Raw genomic sequence first — 8,761 nt, 5'->3', positions numbered from 1 at the left:
ACGGGTGGATTTTTCTTTTGTCGAACTTTATTTATAGCGATAAGTGATAAACTGTGTTTTTCAAATAAATGATGATTGCCGAATACTATTGAAGGTAGGCTACGCGGTGCATGTGATGTCTTCACGTAACTAAAAGCTCCACTCCACATTTCATTCTAAATACCTAGCCTACGTCTAGCAAAAATGTTCAACTATAAAATGTTTTTTCTTTGTAGGACAAGGATTGTCCTGACTTTCAAGAATGCTGTTTGAATGTTAAATGACGAGACGGAGGCATTAATGCGAGTAACCAGTCTTGTTCAGTATATTGCAATTATATCCGGGTATCTCAAGTACACCGGTAAAACACTGTTGCAGTAATTAACATTTACCAACAGATGGGATCATTGTGCCATCTTCCACCATAACATCTTCCCTTTTATAAAATAGGACAGGAGCTGTCAATTCACTAACAAAACAAACCTAGTAGTAATTTCCAACATGAACAGTTTAGTATTATTATTATATATATATATATTTTTTTGTTAACCACTTAACACATTTTGATACTCTCTTCACTTTTATCTCTGTCTGTCAACAATCCCTAATGGGAAACCTACAGATTAAGTATTTTTGGTGGCTGGGACAGACGCCCGCAGAGTGAAAAGACAGGGGGCTTACATTTACATTTAAGTCATTTAGCAGACGCTCTTATCCAGAGCGACTTACAGTTAGTGAGTGCATACCATTATTGTTTTATTTTTCATACTGGCCCCCCATGGGAATCGAACCCACAACCCTGGCGTTGCAAACGCCATGCTCTTCCAACTGAGCTACATCCCTGCCGGCCATTCCCTCCCCTACCCTGGACGACGCTGGGCCAATTGTGCGCCGCCCCATGGGTCTCCCGGTTGCGGCCGGGTACGACAGAGCCTGGATTCGAACCAGGATCTCTAGTGGCACACTGCTTGTCTGCGTGGACTGTGGGCTCCCGCACAGGCTTGTCACCTGACTGTCTAAGGGGAGTATTGATGGGCGAGGGAGTGGCCGACCTGTGATCCCCTGGCTCTTCGCCCAGTGCCTCAGGCCCCATGTGACTTGCTGGGGTTCCGTCTTTTGTCATGCGACCCCTATGACCATCAGAGTTCTGAGTAGATGCTGGCTCAGCAATCCGAAGGTCAACCCTGTTACGACGGTACAGTGATCCATTCACTTCGACCAAGTAGGAGCGTGGTGCCACTTTCTGTACACAGGATCCGAGTCTCCAGAGGCCCGTCCGGTCCCTTGGTAGTGGCTTCATTCGCACCGTTTCACCCACCCTGAGTTCAGGTAAGTCTTTTGCTGATTTGTCGTAGATGAACTTGGAGACCTGTCTTCTGTGACGTAGCTTCACCAGCACGTCTGTCACCACACATGGCTCCAGGAGAGTGCTTGCTACTGGCAGAGCTGCTTTTAAACGCTGTGCCATGAGGCGCTGGGCCCGGGCTGCTATCCATGCCTTCTGTCGGGGTATTGCGCCACTGCAGGATTGCTTTCCAGGCATCTTTGCCCTCTCGCAGAGCTTTTTTGCAGAGGTTCTTTGCGATTTTGACTGCCGACTCAGCCTTCCCATTAGCGTTTGGGTGTCGTGGTGATGAAGTAAGCATTTCACTGTAATGTCTGCACCTGTTGTATTCGGCGCATGTGACCAATAAAATTTGATTTGATTTGAAGTGACATGCTCAAATTCCCATTCTGCAGCAAATTTTCGGAACTCACATCCGGTGAATTGGGGTCCATTATCTGAAATTACCCTATCTGGCTGGCCATAGCAGGCAAACTGAGCCTTGCAGCGTTTGATCGTTGTCTCTGCTGAGAGGTCAGGGAGGAGGTCAATCTCCCAGAAGTCTGAGTAATGATCAACTACCAGCAGAAAGTCTTTGCCACTGTGCTGGAAGAGATCTAGACTTACTATCTGCCAGGGGCGCATTGGTAGCTCGTGGGACATCGTCTCTCTCTGTTGCTCAATGGCATATTCATTGCAGATTGTGCATTTACTGACAGTCTTTGATTTCACTCTGCATTCCTGGCCAATACAGTGTGTCACGTGCTTGTCTGTAACAGGCCTCACCTCCTATGTGACTTGAGTGCACGCGCACCAACATCTCAGGGCGCAGAGACCGGGGAATAACGACTCTCTGACCCTTGAATATTACTCCGTTTTGAACACTGAGCTCTTCTTTGACTGGCCAATATTCTCTGATGGCTAAAGCAGTTTCTTCCTTGCAGTCGGGCCAGCCCATCAGAATCACAGACCTCAATGCCTGGAGTTGCTCGTCCCTGTCTGTGTGCTGTCTGATTTGTATAAGGCGCTGGTCCGTAACATTGAGGTAGTCAGCCTGGTTGATGTGTTCAACATCCACTTGCTCTGTTTGTAAGCTGCACACTGCATGTTGTTCATGCATGGAGCGTGTGTGAGTGCCTGATACAGTAGCCCTGCTGAGCGTGTCACTCACATACATCTCTGGCCCTGGCTTATACACCACCTTGAGGTTGTAGTTTTGTAGGGCCAGTAGCATGCTCTGCAGTTGTTTCGGGGCATTCAGGAGAGGCTTGCTGAAATATAGCAATAAGGGGCTTGTGATCTGTCTCTGCGGTAATATTGTCACGCCCGTACAGGTAGTGGTGGAAGTGTTGGCATGCAAACACAATGCTGAGGCACTCCTTCTCTATCTGGGCATAGTTCTGCTCTGTTGGAGTGAGTGCCCTAGAGGCGAATGCCACAGGCTGGCCCTCTTGCATGAGGCAACAGCCCAGTCCATACTGGCTTGAGTCACTCTGAATCGTGACAGGTTTTGACACATCGTAGTATCGCAGTACAGGTGTCTGGGTGACCAGTTGTTTTATTTCCCTCACCGCTGTGTCATGTTTTGGGAGCCAATGCCAGATGGTGTCCTTGTCCATGAGCCTCCTTAGTGGTTCACACTCTTCAGAGAGCAGCGGTAGGAACTTGGCCAGGTAGGTGACGAATCCGACGAAGCGCTGCACTGCCTTCACGTCAGATGTGTGGGGCATATCCAAGACAGCCTTCACTTTTTCTGGATCCGCCTTCAATCCGGTGGAGGACAAGATGTGCCCATGAAAGCGAACATCTGGCACTTTAAACTGAAGCTTTTTTATGCTTAGCCTTAGCTTGACCTGTCTGCATCATGCATATCCATAGCTTGTCTGGTTTCTTGACGATAACCATATTACTTATCCAGTCTGTAGGCTCGGTGACGGATATGATGTGGCCATCTGCTTCGTATTTGTCAAGCTGAGCCTTCGTAGCTGCTTTCATGGCCACTGGTACATTGCGGGGTGCACACTGGACAGGCTGGATTGCTGCATCCAACTCAAAATGGACTTCGCCGGGAACTGACTCGACCGGTGCGTTGAAGACATCATGGTACTTGCTTAGGAGAGTCTCCTTGCTCAGGGGCCCAGCCTGGACTTTGTCTATAATGTTAAGATCAGCTGGGATGGTGAAGTTAATAAGCCCAAGGTCCTCGCATGTAGAACCTGACAGTAATGGCTGTTGACTAGCCTCAACTATTTCAAACTCAAGAGTGTGTTTCTGGCCACGTAAAACACACTCTATCACAAACAGGCCTAAAGAGGTCATGAACTGGCCTGAATACAGTTTCAGCTTGGTGCTACTCTGTGTGAGTTTGTCTCTGGGCGCGAGCCTCCTTTTCTCTTTAAGGCTCATGTTACGTGGCCCCTGAATCTAGCTGGCATTGCTGTGGTTTATTATTAAGTAGCAGGGTGACAAACAATTTTTTTTCTTTTGCCCTTACTGCCCCTATGCAATCGCTAGCATATACATCCTCTGTGCTGTTGTTCCCTTCATCTGTGTTTATTTCAATGGAGTGCACTTTACCAACCTTTCTCAAGCTTTTCATGCAGGCCCTTGGGAAGTGATTAGCTGTACCACAGGATTTGCATATTGTTCCATAGGCTGGGCAGTGTTCTTTTCCTCGTCCATGAGAAATGCCACAATATCGGCATGCATTGGGGTTGTCTACTGCAGAGTTGGCTATAGTATTAGCATTAGCTGTGGCAAAAGGGAATTTCTTTACTGGCTGCCTGAATGTAGCATTGACATTGTCCATATGTTGCCTTTCTAGCTCCATGGACCTTATCTGTAAGCTCTGCTGCACGGCATGTCTCCACTGCCAAGACCAGTGTCAGGTCACGTTCTCTAAGCAAACGTCTGCGGGTGCCCTCATCAGTTATGCCAAGCACTATCTTGTCTCTGATCAGTTCATCTCTTAAAGCACCATAGTCACATGTAGCTGCCTTTTCCCTTAGCTTAGTGACAAAGCTGTCAATGGACTCCCCGTCCTCCTGTTTGCAACAACCGAAAACATAACGCTCGTAGATAACGTTCTTTGCTGGCTTAAAGTAAAGTTCGAGAGCATCAAGAATAGCTGTAGCGTTACCTTGCTGAGCTGCTGTTAGGTTCAGGTTGTGTTTGTATACGTGTCGGCATTCAGCTCCCATTATAGTCCTCAAAGTGGCAGCCACTACCTCATTGTCCTTTTCCCGAAGTCCCGTTGCTAGTGCATAGTCCTCCCATTCACCTCTAAACGTATCCCAGTTTGTGCTCCAATCTCTGCTGAGCTTCATAACGGCGGGAGGGGGAATGTTCGCTGCCATGTCTAAACGGTGCTAACAACACAGAAGCTAACTAGCAAACTCAATCTAGCTAAGGACAATTCCGGCGACGTTTTACTCAACTAAGCTTTTTTTTGTAAACCAGAACAGGTGACTCTAATTTGCGGAAAGCATGGTTAGTTATCTGACTCTGACACCATGTTTGAATGTTAAATGACGAGACAGAGGCATTGATGCAAGTAACCAGTCTTGTTCAGTATATTGCAATAAATCCGGGTATCTCAAGTACACCGGTAAAACACGGGAGTTGCAGTAATTAACATATACCAACAGATGGCATCATTGTGCCATCTTCCACCCATAACAAATGCCTGAATTGCTTCACCTTGCTTTTCTGGTTGCCTGGCAAGTTTCACCATCCAATTATTTCAGATCTACAGGAATGCAGGTTTCACCATGGCACGAACTAGCCTAGGCAGCCGATAGTGCATGGGAGCTAGATCTGTGGCGTTATGTTAATGATGAGAATTATTAGAATTTGGCAAAGATATGTCAATTATTGCATTATATCCATGCTGGCTTTCGTGGGCTACCTGAGACAAGAAACCTAAGTGGGAGGGCATACAGCTGTATGCACAATTTGCCTAAATGAGTAATGGAAATACTTCAACCTACATTTGTATTCAACGTTTAATGATTTGGGTGACGTCATTACATACAGCTGTTTTCAGTATAGTTAAATGGAAACGCACCCTAGCATGCAATTGTCACATCTATTTTCTATGTAAACTTTCACTGGACAAGTTTAATTGAAACATAGCTGCTCTTGCATGTGTGAAAACACAATCCTACTCATTACTCCATGTGCTTAATTACGTCACTTTTATTTTGAGCTAACTGACGTCATGATTTGACCAAGTGTTTTTTCATGTTGCCAGTTGTCTTAAAAGCACGATAGGTGAATCTCTCCCAAGTCTATGGATGCTCGTCTGAAGTAGAATAATTAATTGGTAATCAATGTCATTGTTGTCAAGGGTGCATTAATAAAGGCAATAAACAGCCAAACACTAGAACATTGTCTTTGAAGAGTTTATTTATTTGTTGGAGCTCAAACAAGCTGTGCAGATCTGCTGGCTACCCTTTTGTGTGAAGAAATCAGACTATCCAACTATTGTTACTCATTCAGAGTCAATGAAACAGTGGCGAGACATTGAGGTAAGTGGTTATTTAAAAAACTGGATGACATCTACTAAACACACTGTACTGATTCAGGGATGTGTGAATGGCAAGGATGTCTGGCAAGAGCAGAGCCAAAGGATGTCAGGGCAAAGGGTTTTTCTTGTCACCACACAACGCACTCCGGTTCACTTTGGGTACTTATACAACAGGGTGTGATGTTTCTAGGAGGAAAGAGATAAATGGAAATATAATTAACCATGCAAAGTTATACACAAAGGCTATACAAGGCAATTGGGCCTAAACATATTTACACTACTGCATCACACAAGTTAAGCTAAATACAATACTGTTCTCAATTGAACACTAAAGATAAACATGCATGAAGCTAAACATGCATAATATTGCAGTGTCTGAATCACATATCAATGAATATTGATGGCTAAATAGTAAGCGGCCCATGAAGAGCCTGAAGCTAGTATTAGCTGTTTGAATTCATCAGAATTCTCTCTCTCATAGTGCATCAAAATTATTTGCGCACGAGCACGCAGGGCAAAACGTAAGTACACACTCCCCTATTCCCAGGATGCAGGCATGCATAATAACAAATCAACATGCTATATTAATATATGAACCTGGTGAAATTCACAAAGTACTTTAACAACTGTTACACGTGTACTGTATGACAGAGTCATAGACCGTTTTATCAACATGAAAGCGAGGAGGATGGCATTGCCGTTTCTCTACAAGTAGGGTGAGTCAACATGCTTTTCTACATGCACAAACGCACACAGAAATCAGATCCATGGACAGCCACATCATATTTAGCTTACGTTGACTGGACTAAATTGTTTTTGGTATATTTTAGTTGTCACAGTATTAGACTAAGCAGAGGTGATTTGATTATGTTTAAATGTTAAAGTTGAAATGGTGCTGGAATAGTGGAGGCAGCTCCTGTTTTCTTTGCGACTTGCGGTAACACTCTTTGGTTCTAAATCAATAGTTGTTTAGTGGTCCGAAAATGTCGGAAACATTAACTTGCTTGACAATGCTGTAGGTCATGTCTGTTACTGTACATGCAATATGCTTTGTGGACTTCACTGGACAGAGGTTGCTATCTGGTTTTGGCAACAATGTCATAAATTGAAAATATATAATTATGTTGTTTGGTAATTGAATAAATGTTTGGATCAATGGTTGCGTGGTGATAGATGTCTCCATACAAAATAAATGCACAATAAAATGTTAAAAATATATAAGACTTTCTGCATTACAGGTGTTAGCAGTTTGGAGTTTTGTACTAAGTTTTGAAAATTCACAACATGCTTATGAAAATAGCACCAAAGCGATAGATTTTTTTGTTGTTGGCAAATACAGTACAGTGGTATGAAAAAGTATTTGCCCCCTTTCTAATTTTCTCTACTTTTGCATATTTGTGATACTGAATGTTATCAGATCTTCAACCAAAACCTAATATTAGATAAAGGGAACATAAGTGAACAAATAACACAACAATTACATATTTATTTCATTTATTTCATAAACAAAGTTATGCAACATCCAATTCCCCTGTGTGAAAAAGTAATTGCCCCATTTTACATTTACATTTTCCCTTACACTCAATAACTGGTTGTGCCACCTTTAGCTGCAATGACTCCAACTAAATGCTTCCTGTAGTTGTTGATCAGTCTCTCACGTTGCTGTGGATGAATTTTGGCCCACTTTTCCATGCAGAACTGCTTTAACTCAGTGACATGTGGGTTTTCAAGCATGAACTGTTCGTTTCAAGTCCTGCCACAGCATCTCAATTGGGATTAGGTCTGGACTTTGACTAGGCCATTCCAAAACTTCCAATTTTTGTAGCTTTTTAGCAATTTTCATGTAGACTTGATTGTGTGTTTTGGATCATTGTCTTGCTGTATGACCCAGCTGCACTTCAGCTTCAGCTCACAGATGGATGGCCTGACATTCTCCTGTATAATTCTCTGATACAGAGCAGAATTCATGGTTCCTTCTATTAAGGCAAGTCGTCCAGGTCCTGAGGCAGCAAAGCATCCCCAAACCATCACACCACCACCACCATGCTTGACCTTTTGGTATGATGTTCTTACTGTGGAATGCAGTGTTGTGGTTTTCGCCAGGCATTACCGGAACCATGTTGTCCAAAAAGTTATACTTTTGAATCATCTGTCCATAGAACGTTCTTCCAAGAGCCTTGATGATCGTCCAGGTGCTTTTTGGCAAACTTTGAGTCAACTTTTTGGATGAGATGGTTCCCATTATGCCTGGCGAAAACCAAACGCTGCATTCCACAGTAAGAACATCATACCAAAGGTCAAGCGTGGTGGTGATGGTTAATATGCTGCATTGCCATTTCAATAATCCCCATTTGGTCAACATTTCAGATTTAATCATTTCTGCAGTATCTAACACAGGATATCCTAGCAAGATCTTTCAAGAGAAATGTGACTCATGGTCTTTCGTATCAGTGGATGCAAGTTCCTGTTTTGCAGAAAATGTGCTCCTACACTTTCAGGGTATGCTCTTTCAGTTATTCTTCACTCCGAACCTAAAAAAAAATTCTGCATATGTATTCCCTCTTGAAAATAAGTGTCATTTATTGTAAAAACAAGTAAAGCATGGTCCTGATGTTTTCATATAGGGTCTTGTTTGGAACGATAGTTCCTGACCAACTTTACAATAAGGTAACATAACTTTTTTTTGTTCCCCTTGTCTTGTAGTTGGTGGATGGTGGTCTCATGTTTCTGCTCCTTAGTTTGACTAGGATTTCTGCACAGAGAGAAATGTCCTTAAACCCCACTACAATAGGTCATTACACAGGTATAGCATCTTCACATTTCACACATTTTACGTCCTATTATTACAAAGCATAGTGAATATATTGTACCTAGAACAATAGACCTCTTTTAGTCGGGTAATGTATGTTAATATTTTAGCAGAGTCCCCA

General features: G+C 43.4%; 1 long non-coding RNA gene across 1 annotated transcript; it reads left to right on the top strand.

The window, feature by feature from the left end:
• Positions 1 to 8,214: 8,214 nt before the first annotated feature.
• Positions 8,215 to 8,598, top strand: LOC123481742. Its single transcript, XR_006657251.1, has 3 exons — positions 8,215 to 8,330; positions 8,456 to 8,498; positions 8,570 to 8,598. It is a non-coding gene; the product is annotated as an uncharacterized LOC123481742 (long non-coding RNA).
• The last annotated feature ends 163 nt before the right edge of the window (positions 8,599 to 8,761 follow it).

The sequence above is a fragment of the Coregonus clupeaformis genome, chromosome 23 (genome assembly GCF_020615455.1).
Source record: "Coregonus clupeaformis isolate EN_2021a chromosome 23, ASM2061545v1, whole genome shotgun sequence".
Lineage (NCBI taxonomy): Eukaryota > Metazoa > Chordata > Actinopteri > Salmoniformes > Salmonidae > Coregonus > Coregonus clupeaformis.
The sequence above is the reverse complement of the archived record's forward strand: the minus strand, read 5'-3'. Positions and strand labels throughout refer to the sequence as shown.